The sequence below is a fragment of the Cuculus canorus genome, chromosome 5 (assembly GCF_017976375.1).
Source record: "Cuculus canorus isolate bCucCan1 chromosome 5, bCucCan1.pri, whole genome shotgun sequence".
Classification (NCBI taxonomy): domain Eukaryota; kingdom Metazoa; phylum Chordata; class Aves; order Cuculiformes; family Cuculidae; genus Cuculus; species Cuculus canorus.
Window position 1 is genome coordinate 20,104,747 of NC_071405.1, and position 14,768 is coordinate 20,119,514.

Consider the following 14,768-nt stretch of genomic DNA (forward strand, 5'->3'; position numbering starts at 1 on the left):
TCCTTATCAATGTGATTGCCAGGGAATATGTAGGTCTATATTCAGAGAACAAAAAATCACTGTGATGGGAAAGTTTGAAAGTCTGACAAGTCAGGTCAATTTCAAACTTTAAGTAAATTTGCTTGTTAAACACTTTGTGATGATTCTTAAATCTCATACAATATTGCTCATTAATATGTATACAAGCCTGTTAACTCTTATTTTTTAAATAAGCTTTAAGCACCCAGTGCCATGGGGCTGATACTGTACAGTTAGTATTGATGGCTATGGACCTTGGTGGATCCTAGTTGAAAAAGATCAGCTCAGTGTGAGAGCTCATCTCTGAAACTAGTCAAAACTGAAGTGGAATTACCTTCTCATCCTTCCCTGATATTTTAATGCTATTGCCCTATCACAGATAAGGGATTCTTTTCTGCTCTTGCTTCTGCTTGCATCCTTATGTATTCTGAAAGATGTTATCAGAACTTCAGTCAGTGCTCTGTCTGGTAACTTTTTGTTACTTGAGTGGCTTCTAGTGCAACTATACCCACCTTTACCCTTTGGTGACCACATTGATCACATACTTAGAAAAATGCTTACACATTGTGTCCGATATTACCATCAGAGTGTTATGAAATATACTATTGATAATTACACTACTTTGTTCATTCGTATTTGGGTTCAAGGCAAGCTGATACTACTTATATCCTATTTAAGATATTTTGAATTCATATGTGTCGCATATCTCTGTTTTGTCTGCAGTCCAAATTTAGATTTATTTAGTCCAAATCTACAGTCTGATTTAGATGTGACTTCCATTCATTCATTTCACACCAGTATACCTCTGCTGAGTTTGTATCTGTGTGATTCCCACCCCCTATGACTCTGAACTTTTACCTATAGAATTAAACCATGCTGTTAATTTGAAAATGACCTGGTTTTCACTGAGAGATTTGCTACTGTTAGGTTTGCCTGTTGTGGAAAAATGTATTCAATCTCCCTCCACCTGTTCATCCATACTTAAAGTTACAGCAAACTAAAATTGCTAATTGGCTAAACATTATGTTAGGCGTTCAGATCTCTCAAAGTTGCTGCAGCTCTCACTGGCCTCTACAAGCTTAGCAATTCAGTCCTTGCCAAAGATGTAACAATTTTTACAGGAATAACCTCACCATAAGAAGGAATGCACTGCTGCTATTGTATCTAGGATTATATTTCAACAGCCATGAGGAATGGGATGTAGTTTTCTCAAAAGCTAGTTAAATACAATGACACTTTATAAACTTTTTTTCTGGAAAGCATAACGTGTTTTCATTTGGTAGGCATGTCACAGGATAACATACCTTGCCAGAAACAAGGTACGTACTTGTTTCTGAACTAGGTGAAAAATAAATATTAAAGAACTTTATCTTACCACTTCTACTCATACTGATTTCTCACCAAAGATTAAGAACAGATGATTGCCTTCCATACTGGTGAATGCTGAAGAGTGAAATCCAAAAGAGATCTCTCTGGAAAAGGTGTTGTTCAACACACATTTAAATGATGTTAAGAACTAGATAACTACCGAGGTGACAGTATCTGCTGGTAATATAATAATTCAAGAGTTAATATCTAGGGTAGCAAAAGTACGGGTAGTGAAGAAAGGCAGATGTACCTTAGTTTGTGAGTGAAAAAAAGACAATAAATAGCAAATGAAAATCAATATAGATATATAAAGTGATGTCATAAGGAAAAAAAATCGTTACTTAACATTACAAGTGTTGGTCTCTGAGTAAAACACTATTACTTAGTGATGGGGTCTTGGGATTTTAATAGATAGCTCTCCAGAAAGATCAGCTCACTGTGTTCAAAAAAAGCAATTAGAGTTTAAGAAACTATTAGGAAAGAAGCAGAGGAAAATAAACAAAACAAAGAAAATCATTATGCTGCTGAATAGCTCTGTGGTACAACGGCATCTTAAATACCTTACATGCATTTCTGATCTTCTCTTCTCCACATTGAGAAGAGTGCAACTGGGAAAAGTGCAGAGAATTAAAGGTTGCATTGAGAGAGAATTAAAGGTATATAACAAATACTCTATTTGGAATAACTGAATGAACTACCATTCATAGCTTTAAAAAATGCTACTTTAAAATAGCTATTGTACAGACCATTTGGTTAATTTGCAATAATAATCTCCAAAATCTGTCTTTTACTACAGCTAGATGGGCATTTTCTTTTTGTTGTTCACCCCCTTTGCATCACTTTGCCAGGAAACTGAGCTCTCTGTTGAAGAAAACAGACATACTGCACTGAGTTGTAATATCGAAGGGCTAGAAAAGACTGCAGGAGGCTATCATATGCAGTGTTTCTTAAGTAGTTGGAATTTAACTTTATGTTCCGGAAAGAAAATTGTCGAATCGTAGAATCAGAGAATGGTTTGAGTTGGAAGGGGCCTTAAAGATCATCTAATTCCACACACCTCTGCCTTGGGCAGGGACACGTCCCACTAGAACAGGCTGCTCAAGGCCCCATCCAGCCTGGCCTTCAACACTTCCAGGGATGAGGCATCTACCATTTCTTTGAGCAACCTTTTCCAGTGCCTCACCACCATCATTGTGAAGAAATTAGATTCCTTGGACATCATTTACTCCTGACAAATCCACTTTGTTCCTTAATCTTTTACTTATTATCAACTACATACTCTGAAGTTTTAATTTTTGTTCTGAAAAATTTCCTGTGAGTCAGAATTCAGCTGACTGGTCTATAAATCTCTAGCCTCCCATTTAAAAGGCCAAAATCAACTGAATTTGCCATTTTCTAGGGTTCAGAGCATTCAAGCATTCTTCAAGATTTTCCACAAATTGTTAGTAATGGTTTAGAGATCTCACTAATATATTTTTGCACCAATTTTTCAGCCTAATTGATAAGACAATTTCTTACATATCTAAATGCTATCTAAATTGTTCCTTTGCACATTGGACATTGAGATATAGTGACAGATACCTTGTTACAACTATAAATGAGAATAAAATAGTCATTAAAACCTCTACACAGAGTAAACGGCCCAACCCCTTCCTTGGTCTTTCTAGTAATACTAATGCACTTATGGTAGGATTTCTAACTACTTTCAGTGTTCCTTTGTAGCAACATCGATCTTCTCTTCAGCCCTTTCCAAATTTGCCCCTACATGCCTTTGCTACAGTTTGGTACTTTTCCTTTGTAACCTCACCTAATTTCCAATGCAAGTTTTTCTATTGTGCCCTAGTCAATGAAGAACTTGTAGTTTTTTCAAGGGGTTGTGCTGAAATGAAAGAAATCTCTTGTCTGGCTGTGCTTCGGTACTTCTCTTTACGAAACATGTAGCTCCCCCTAACTCCTTTTTTTTTTCTCAGACCAAGTGCTCGTGAAAGGTTACCTGCTAGTCATGTAGTTTAGTAAAGTATGCTTTCCTGAAGGATATGACAGTTTTAAATTGTTATTTATCATATTTTTAAAACCACAAAAATTGTAATTTCATTCCTACTTTGAGCTGCCTTCTAATAATGATATTCTCAATTGGTTCTTCCCTTCTACTTTGAGTAAAATATAGAAAACATTTTCTTTTCTACTTCTAGATAAATTCTTGTCAATGGATTCTAAGAGCTTGCTGGACAGACTGAATTCATCTCTATTCCTGGAATTGTCTGCACATCTAATAACCCTCATTATCATGGGCTTTTATTTTCTCAATGAATCTGCTAATTCGTTTATCCACGTGATCTTGCTTTTATGGTTTATGTTAGACCTACATAATGATAGCTGTGCAAAGCTTTTTCTGTTTTAATCGTTGCTCAGTTTTTCAGCAGAAATGTCTTCATTTAAATTGTTGACCTAGAGCAAATGTGTGCATTAGTGATTATCATCCTTTATTCTCCTGCCTACATTTCTTGCATAATCTTTTTCACTTTGTATTGATACTCCAGTCACTTGGATTTTCCCATCAAATCTCTGTTATACCAATAGGATTATAAACTTGCCATATATTGAGAATATTATCATTTGATGCTTATCTTTCATGTTTCTTGGCTCCATATTCATGTTCTTTAGAGGTTTAATGTCTGCTACCATCTTCTTTGTTCCTCCTTTAATGTTACTGTGAACACCACTTTCTGGTTTTTTTTTATGCCTCAGAGATTTTCTTTGGAGTAAATGTTCTTCTCCTGCTGATCTGATCATAGTAAATAAAGGCAAGAGAGCAAATGCAACCTGGTAAGAATTCTGACAAAACATCAGGCTAAAATTATGTAGAATAGAGATATGGTGAAGTATTCTGAAGCTAAAAAAACCCAGACTTGAAGTGATATAAAACTACTGAATTATCTTACGGAATGTCCATATTAGGCAGTAAGTAAAGGCTGTATCACTAACTGTAACTATTTAGATTCTACTTGCTCCTACTTCCAAGATTTGATATTAAGGATAACTAATCTACCTCCATCCTTTAAGCTTGTTAAACAAAAATAACAACAAAAATCTTGGAATACTGCAGAAAAACCTTGCATTCTTTTGCAGATCTTCAGTGACATTTTCTTCTAGTATTACAATAAAAATTGATAGTGTAGACCACTTACTCTTGAGTGATTTGCTTCTGGCTTCTAATTTATCCTTTATATATCATATGTATCAGATAACAGATAACGGTGTAGTGGAGAAACACATATTTCTAGAAGAGGAGCATCCATGGAGGTTGCTAGCCTGATGACCTTGCTTTTGATTCTGCCTGCAGCCTCCAGAGAGCCTACAGACTGTGAGAACAATCTGTGCTGCTCTTCCAGAGTCAAATGTGTGTCAGGTTCAGAAGAGGGAGAGTTAGATGGGGGACGTCTCCCAATAACCCCAGCACCCTCTTTGCTTTGACATGTAAACTGTGAGTAAGCTGGACAAGAAGGGGTACCAGGACCAGTGCGGATTAATAATTCTATTGATATTAGAGACAGCAAGACTGAGTGTACCCTCAGTAAGTCTGCAGATGACACCAAGCTGAGTGGTGCAGTTATCATGCTAGATGGATGAGCTGTGATCCAGAAGGCCCTGAACAAGTTGGAGAAGTGGGCCTGTGTGAAACTCATGAGGACCAAGTGCAAGATCCTACACCTGGATCAAGTCAGTCTGCAGTTTCAGTACTGAATGGGAGATGATATGATTGAGAGCAGCCCTGCAAAGAAGGACTTGGGGGTGCTGATTGATGAGAAGCTTGACATGAGCCGGCAATGTGCGCTCACAGCCCAGAATGCCAAACGTATCCTGGGCTGCATCAAAAGAAGTGTGACCAGAAAATTGAAGGAGGTGATTCTACCCCTCTACTCCTTTCTCATGAGATCCCTCCTGGAATATTTTGTCCAGTTTTGGAATCCACAACACAAGAAGGATGTGGAACTGTTGGAACAATAAATTGAAAGAGGGAAGATTTTGATTAGGCATTAGGATGCCCAGGGAAATTGTGGATGCCCCATCCTTGGAGGTGTTCAAGGCCAGTTTGGATGGGGCCCTGAGCAGCCTGGTCTAGTGAGAGGTGTCCCTGCCCATGGTGGGGGAGTTGAAACTAGATGATCTTTAAGGTCCCTTCCAATCCAAACTGTTCTATGATTTTATACAATATCCCACATCACTGTGGTTGTCAGTGGGGAAAAACAGTTGGATTTTTCATGAGAGAATGATAAGTGCCCTTTCTTCCACATTGTATGAACAGAATATATTATGCTGACTGCTTTTCATGAAGCTGAACATGTTTTGACAGACAGGCGAGAAATGAAACCAAGTAAGATTTTGGTAAATGGATCCATCTGCTAGTGCTGCCGAAGGCAGATGCTGAAGTGCCAAGCTGTAAGTGACTGCATGGATTTTCAAACTGAGTTTCTGCCTCATACCTTTGTATACTGGTGTTCTTATGAGAAAGACGAATGGGAAGGTAGGAGGAAAAGCTTAAACACTACAATCACATGGGCTCACACCTTGGCACACTAACTTTTCACAACAATGTCACAAAGTGAAAAACATACTATCCGACTCATATGCCAAGAGTAAGCAAGACCTGCAGAAAAAATGACTAGTTAATATTTTCTATTCTGTGGGAGTCTGTTCTTAAAAATGTGTCTACTTTCATAACTTTTAGTATCTTGCAGTGATATTTCTATGCCTGCTTGCATATATTCTATGAATAATATTCCTGAAGGAAATGAGAACTTCTGATCTCATATATTTATAAGGTGAACACTCTTTACCTGTAAACAAATTAATATTGCTACATTACACCATTACCTACAATATATAGATGTTTTTAAATTTAAACCTTTTTTAAAGAAAATTGGAATATTATTTGTGTCCTGTAATGAAAATATCCTTTGAGATGCAGTCACTAAAAGTAAGTATGTATTATATAAAATATTGACACAACAGAAGGAATTTCTACAGATATTTAAGAAATAAAGTGTTGTATGATGTGTTTTTACAGTGCTTTTAATCATGTGTGACTAACTGATCATTCTGGTTCTGTGAAAATATTTTTGTCACAAAATTATTCTTAAAAAATGCTCATAATCAGTAAACATGACATACAGAAATTTAAGCGGTTTTCTGACAGTAAAAAATCTGGTACTTCATAGTACAAAATATTCTTTATTGCCTGTTGGAAAGGAAGGTGTCATTAGGTTTGTCTCTTAATTATCAAAGGTAATGTTCCTGCCCATATTTTCCTGCACTGAGGTGACTTCTCTCAGGAGAGTTCTGGTGTGCCAGTTTCAGAGCTGTCTTGCTCAATTAAGAGAAAGGCCCCTAGCTTCTACAAATCCTACTTTTTCTCAGTTCATCTGCCAAAGTACAATTCTCTAAGAATGTAACTGAGATGACATGTTTGATTAGACTTGCTTTATTTTGCCTCCACCTCAGAAAAATAAGCATGTAACTAAAGAGCCTCATAATAAGTAATTTCCAGGCAACTGAACCTAAGACCTTAAAGAACAGAGGCTTCTGCCATTTGGTTTAAAAGAGTGGTAGACTGAATTAGGTGGACACAGCAGAACGTTATTTTTCTCTGTTATTGACTTGTCAGTTAGGGGAATGCAAAACACACTGAACTGGTGGGTGGATATTTTCAAAAGCATTCATCATTGACTTTAATGGGAGAGGGAGTAGACAAAGGCTAAACCATTTTAAATGTGCAATCTATAGGTCTTTACAGATGTAAATCTGTATGCACCATCTTATCCCTATGCACCAACATTTGTGTGTGCAAAAGGGTCTACCATGACAAGCACCAACTGTATGAAAAGAAGAAATATTAATTCAGTAGTACCCCAAATGAACCTGAATAAATAGAAGACATGCATTAAATGTTTAGCTCTCACAGAAGTTCTACACTGTCTGGGTGTACTGAAATCAGTGTGGTTGACACTACTTAAAATAAACGTACCTCCAACTTCCTAAAATAAAGGAATCCAATTCTGGTTGCACAGAATTTGCATAGACAAATAAAGAATAATTTTCAGCTTTATGGCAATTTTCAGACAACATGAGATATAATAAAAAAGAGGACACTAACAAAAGAAATTAGCTGAGAATACGAAATTATCTCAGTTTGAATAATACCCTAGGAATTCTTAGCTTCCACTTCAAAATCCTAGTCAAACGCTTAAGGCAAGAGAAAATCTTCAAAACTTGTCTATTAACATTTCATTTCAGGAAACGGCAAGGAGAAAGCTTACAAACCAAATGTTTTTAGGAATGGTGAATACAATTGAGAAAAAAAAAATCTCCCTTAATAGGGCAATGTCATCATTGACTGCATTGATTAAGAGGGAAAAACATATTTAGGGTATACAACAAATTCTTATGGCTATTAAGTCTGTTAGTTATGTAAAAAAAAATAAGATGCGCTTTGTAAGAGCTGCAGCACTTACAACAGTAGTAATGAAATTTAATGTGTATTTTCACCTACCCACTATCTACTTCTTGAGATACGCTAAACAGACTTGCCTGAATTATCTGCTTGGAATAAGCAGTGTAATACACTTAGTCTTTTATTTTTCTTGTAGAATGTTTTGCAAAGTGAGCCGAGTTGCTAACTCACAGTTTACAAATTTTGATGCTATTTTTAGGGCATAGAAAATATTAATTGACAGGGCTATTTAACTTCTAACATTTTATGCAGAACATTTGAACTTCTTATCTAGCCATAAACATATGACCAGTCACATACAGCAAATGCTGTAAAGTATGTTTCCTCATTGGCAGAATGGAAGTTTTAAAAGAGAACTTACTAATGAAGAAAGAATGAGTAACAACCATGCTTGCAACTAAGAATTTTAAGACAAATGATCTGTGTTAAAATTTATGCAACTTCCAAGATCTGGAAATATTTTTCATGAATAAGCCGTCATAGCACACATTAACCTTGAGTGTTATGACCCTATGACTAATAGCAATGCAAAATTGCCATTTATTTCTGTAATATATAGTCAGTAACAGAGAATAGCCAGGTTATGAAAGAAGAACAAACAGCTTTTTTGAACCATGCCAATAAGCTTCAAATTCCAATATAGTGCTTGAAAGACCAGTAAAGTGCAGTAAGTGCTGAAGGGCCACTGGAGAGCACTAAAATAAATGATACAGAAGCATTTCATTTCCCATTTACATAAAACCAATATAATCTTGTATTGAAATGCTTAAAATAATAGCTACAGATATATAGTATCAATTTATTTTTAAGAAGTAGCAACATTTTCTGCAAATTTTTAACAAATTTCTTTTAATTTTGATCCATTTCAGCTCATAATCATTCCAGGAATTTTTTTTTAAAAACAGTTTTTAAAAAAAGTTACTCAATTTTTTACCTAGTGACAGTTTTTGTGGTAAAAATTGTGGAATTAAACAATTTTAAGGGACCATAGGAGAAGTGGACAGACCACTTCAAACTTTAAAAAGCTGTTTGGCTTTCAGCAACATTTCAGTTACGCATAATGCCCTCTTCTAAAATTCTCTTTTATTCAAGGATGACAAACTAAATTTGAAGTGGTAGGTATGTGTCCAGCTAATTTGATTTAAATAACCACTATCATTCAGCAGCAATAACGGGGCTAGATAGAAAGGTAATTAGGCAACTGAGGAAAACAATGGTTTGGTGTAAACAGAACCAAAACTGATTGCTCTACACATTTTTACAGTTGTCATATAATTTAAGAACTACCTTGCAGAAATAGGCAGATTATGTAAACGCATTTTTCCCTGAGTAGAAATAGCTAATTTAGATCTCTTTTTTGACATGGAATATATAAAGAGTGAACACTACAGATGATTTCCTGACGTCTTTGAGGCATATTCTGTCCCCTATATGGACATCAGACTTCCTGTAGTCCATTCTATTAGCTTCTAGCTTACTGTATGCTACAAAGTACTACTCATTATTTTTTGCTTTACCTATCGTTGTGTCATCTGAAAAATTAGTCACCAAGAGCCTCGTGCTTCTTCTAGATAATCAACAAAAAGTCACATAACATCTGGCTTGGTAACAACCTCTATAGAAGCCCACTGAGGACACTGGTACTGTATTTGATGAGCACTGCTCGTTAACCTGTTATTTAGATATGTCACTTATCTAATTACTGATATGCTGTTTGTGTGCTCTGCTGATATTGGAGATCATGAGATTTTAAATCAGAATTTCACACTGTTCTGTCTTCCTTACAGGACTATATGACATACAACTTCTCTGTATTTCAATTTATTAGCCATAGAGATGTGCCCTCTCCCTAACCCTTCTTTTTCATTAGCTTTCAATAAAAGTTATTGACAAATATTAAATGTTCTACCACTCTTTAATTCTTTGCTGATTAAAGTCTGCCTCATTTTCTTGCATACTCTTTCTTGTGAACACTAGAATAGCTAAAATAAAGTGACCCAGATCACGCAGCCCTTCAGTGATACTGACACAACATTAACACTTTCCCTTTTCAAAGATTCCACACTTGCACCAGTTTCTCCATGAAACGATTGCCAGATTTATTTTGCAAAGACATTTGAATGCTAAGTTGCTCACAGTTGGTTCAGAAATAGAAGAGGAGGTGAAGTACTTGGAATAAATTATTGCTCAGCTCTGCATACAAAGTACACAGATGTTTTATACTGATGAAGAGTGAATGTGTAAAAAGAAGGGTGCAGGACAGGATTTAGCCTTTGTCTCCCATCAGTACTACAGAATCTTGGAGTATAAGAAAATCTTAATGCTAACAGTAAAAATCATTAGTAGTTATGAATAACTCTCAACTTTAATCCAGAAAATCTGAGTATCCTTTGATACTGAGAAAATCCCTCTATCCTTTTGAACTGTGTCTTCTGACCCTCAGAACGGCACAAATGTGGTTCGAGAGGCAAGAAAAATAACAGCTAAGTCATCCCTCCAGTCCCCCACCACCGTCAGATAAAATCCTCAAAGTGTGTGGATAAAGTTGAACATAGACCTAAATCCCAAGTCTTTTCAGGATCCTGCTGTCGTAGGCGATGAGAGGGAGTGACAAAAGCTTGAGTGGAGAGTGACTCAGAACAGAAGCCAAGATAGCAGGAAGGAATTGGTGAGTATTGGTGGTGGGCATGGTAAGTTCTGCAGCCGGGCGCTAAATCGAGGCATAAAACACGCTCTGGGGAGTGAGAGAACCCCCCAAGAGGGAGCGAGGGGCAGGTGGCTTCTGACTCTCGATCCCAGCAGCTGCCACGTGGCAGTTGACACAGGGAGGGTTTAAACAGCCCCCAAGGAGCACAGTGACCAGGAGAGCGCTAACAGGGGTGTGCTCATCAGAAAGGCTCATCAGAAGGGTGGGCTTAGCAGTTTGCAAGAGCAGTTCATGAAGGCAGAGCACGGAGGGAGGGCACAGCGCTGCGCTCAGGAGGTGAGTTCAGTCAGGGAGAGGGAGCCCAGCCATGGTGTCCACCTGATGGGAGGCCCCATCCTCTGCACCTGACAGAAGGAACACATCAGCTCAGACTGAGATCACAGGACAACATGCAGCCACTCAAGTCTCAGGCTGCAGGGAGCGATGCCAGCTTGCACTGGAAACGGAGGGCAGCAGGAGCAACAGCTGCATAAGGCGTGAGCAGGTGGAAGATCTCAGCCTGGTGGCAGAGCTGCGAGAGGAAGGGAGGCTAAGGAGCATCATGGCAAGAGATAGACGGGAGGAACCACACCCTGAGCTCCCTGATACAGGAACAGAGACAGACATCAGAAAAAGACCCTAATCAGAGGGATTCAGTATCCCCCCCCCAATCAGGAAGTAGATAGGAACTTAAAAAGTTGGGGCTTTCCCATGAACGGTAGGAGTATATGAGTCTCTCAGACTACTCAGACTACTTAAAGCAGTTCAACATTTCCAAATGTGTTTCACTATAATATCATGGGAAAAGTCCAGTACAGAAATGTGATGATGCAGAAGAGTGAACTTGCAAGAATTACCTGCAAAGAAGCACATCCTTCTTCACCTTTGAGGAGGAAAGTAATTTGAAAGACAATCCTTTTTTTCTTGTTTTTAGCGGGAGGGAGTTGCTAATGTGGTCTGAGAGTCACCCCTTCCTGTTTTGTTTTCCTGCATGCAAAAGGAGAATAATAACTACAACATCCATTCAGGAAGCTAGTGGTAGAGCTGTTTTCTTAACGCAGTACAATATATAAAGTACACAGATAATTCAGAACAGCAAATTTCTGTTTTGATTAGATTTAAATTTTAAGTCGTGTAAAACAATTTGATTTATGTGTTAATCTATTGAAACGATTGATTATGTAACAGAAGAATAAATCCTCTGTAGAGAGGGAAAATATGATTTTGTTTATTGAAATGCTTAGACTAATGGTGATAAAGTCTGCATCATAATCTAAATAGAATTTTACTACACATAAATGAAAGTTTTACATGTTCTACAGGGAACTCTAACAAATTCAGTGGTCCAGCAATGTAATGTATAAAAGGTATAATAAGTCACACTCTCAGAGCTCTCCTTTGGTGTTCCTGATAATATGTTAATTGATGTGTAACGAAGAACAATGCAGATCTGCATAAAAGGCAGATTTGTAGAGCTTACAGTCAGGGCTTTAATAGTGTTGCATATTTCTACTTCTTCGGAAGTGTCCTAACTGGTTGAAAGTATTTTCTCAAGTATGCAGAAGGTTATGTAGAAACTGGTGGAATTATTGCTGAGCCACAGGGACAGTCAGAGTATTCACAGGGGGTAACTCTAAGCAGATAAACCTGAACATTTCTTTGGAAAATATATGTGTACTGGTTTCTTCTCATTTTAGCTCATGTTCCCAGGAAAAATACCCCCATAAATTGCATTTTCTTTTGTGAGCATCTCCAGGTACACTTGTCCTGACATATCCATTTGTTAACTGTGCTATAATTCAGTACATTTTGTGTTTAGATCTCAGCAAATTTAATTTTTTTTCTGTTTGGGTACTGTTTGTGAGAAGTTTATAATTATCTCACATTCAGATGGCTTCAGTAAATAATCCCTGGTCTGCAGTTTATGATAAAATTCCTTGACAACAGAAAACTCCATTAAGCTAACCAAGTGGGTTCTCCTTTCTCCCCCTCCCACCCCATTTTTCACAATCTAGTATTTGTCACAAACATTTCTACAAATTGAAGAAGCTATAAATCCCCCCCACTTTTACAATAAGTAGGAAATATGGCAAATTTGTAAATGAATTATTTTATTTCTGTGGCAGTCTCTTTCCCTACTACTAAAATGTGTCATCCATAATGACATATAGCACCTGGTTAAAAGACCACATAGAACTCTGTGGCAGTCATGGAGAGGAGATGATAAGAATCCAGTCAAAAGTGGAGAATGTTCATAAGTTAATACAGTTTTCCTAAGATCTGGTCTTTGGTTATGTATCCTCTACAGAAGCTTTTTCTCTTCCTTACAGTCTACCTCCTCCTGCAGATGCTATGTTCTTCTTCCACATCAGAGCAACACATGGATTCCAGAGATGAAGGAACAGAAGTACAGACTCAAACAGAGGCAGACACAGCACTGTGTGAATTTTAGTGGAACAAATGAGCTTCAAAAGTGAAAAGTATTATCATAGGCTTAATATTGTACTATGTTAAAGCCTTGGGTCTGGAGATGATAGTTCAGTATGCCTAATCCTGTAAAAAAAACAGTACTCATGCCAAGACTGAAATTGTGTTAAGTTGCACAAGAGAAAAAGAACCAAAACAAGGAGGTAATTTAACCAGAAATTGAAATGTAGGGTTTTTTCCACAGACCAAATGTATTAAATACTTTTGGAGATCTTTTTATTGCAGAAAGATAACTATTAAAGTCTCTTATTTTGTTAAGAAATTCTAAGCAGTAAAAATAGAATCATGGAAACATGGAATGGTTTGAGTTGGAAGGGACCTTAAAGATCATCTAATTCCACCCCCCCTGCCATGGGCAGGGACATCCCACTAGATCAGGCTGCCCACATCCAACCTGGCCTTGAACTTTTCCAGAGAGGGGGCAGCCACAACTTCCCTGAGCAACCTGTGCCAGTGTCTCACCACCCTCATTGTGAAGAATTTCCTCCTATATGCCTAGTTTAAATCTCCCCTTCTCCAATTTATAGCCACCCCCCCAGCCCTATCACTACATGCTCTTGCAAAACTTCCCTCCCCGGCTTTCCTGTAGGCCCCCTTCAGGTACTGGAAGGCCGCTATAAGGTATTCTCAGAGCTTTGTCTTCTCCAGGTGGAACAATCTCAACTCTCTCAGCCTGTCCTCATAGCAGAGGTGCTCCAGCCTTCTGATCATCTTTGTAGCTCTCCTCTGGATCTGTTACAACAGCTCCATATCCTTCTTAAGTTGAAGACTCCTGAACTGGACACAATGCTGGGAGTAGAGGGGGAGAATCACCTCTCTCAATCTACTGGCCATGGTTCTTTTGATGCAGCCCAGGATATGGTTGGCCTTCCGGGCTGCGAGCACACATTGCTGGCTCATGTTGAGCTTCTCATCAATCAGCACCCCTATGTCCTTCTCTGCAGGGCTGTTCTCAATCACATCATCCCCCATCCTGTATGGAAACCACAAATTGCCCCAAAGCAGGTGTAGGACCTTGCATTTGGTCTTGTTGAACCTCATGAGATTAGCACAGGTACTCTTCTCCAGCTTGTCCAGGTCCCTCTGGATGACACCTTGACTTTCCAGTGCACAACTCAGGTTGGCATCATATGCAAACTTGCTAAGGATGCACTCAATCTCACTGTCTATATCATCAATGAAGATATGAAACAACACTGGTCCCAGTACGGATCCCCGAGGGACACCACTTATCATGGATATCCATCTAGACATCGAGCTGTTAGAATCATAGAATCACTAGATTGGAAAGGACCCACTGGATCATTGAGTCCCATCATTTAGAAAGCGTTGACTGCTGCTCTCTAAATAGGATCATCCAACCAATTTCTTATCCACTGAACAGTCCACCCATCAAATCCATATCTCTCCAATTTAGAGAGAAGAATGTAGTGGGGAACCGTGTCAGAGGCTCTACAGAAGTCCAGGTAGATTACAACAGTTGATTTTCCCATGTCTGGAAACTTGTGTGTTCAGTTCTGAACTGCTAATGTGATGATTTTTCCAACTTTTGAAAAAATTAAAAGGCACAAAAATGAAAAAAAAGAGAGACCAGTGGTGGGGGAACTGCAGCTTTGACTTGGTGTTGTCAGGACGAAATTGTCTCAGTCAAGAATGTATGCTTCAACAGCTGCAACCGTGCTCTTTCCTCCAGACTGA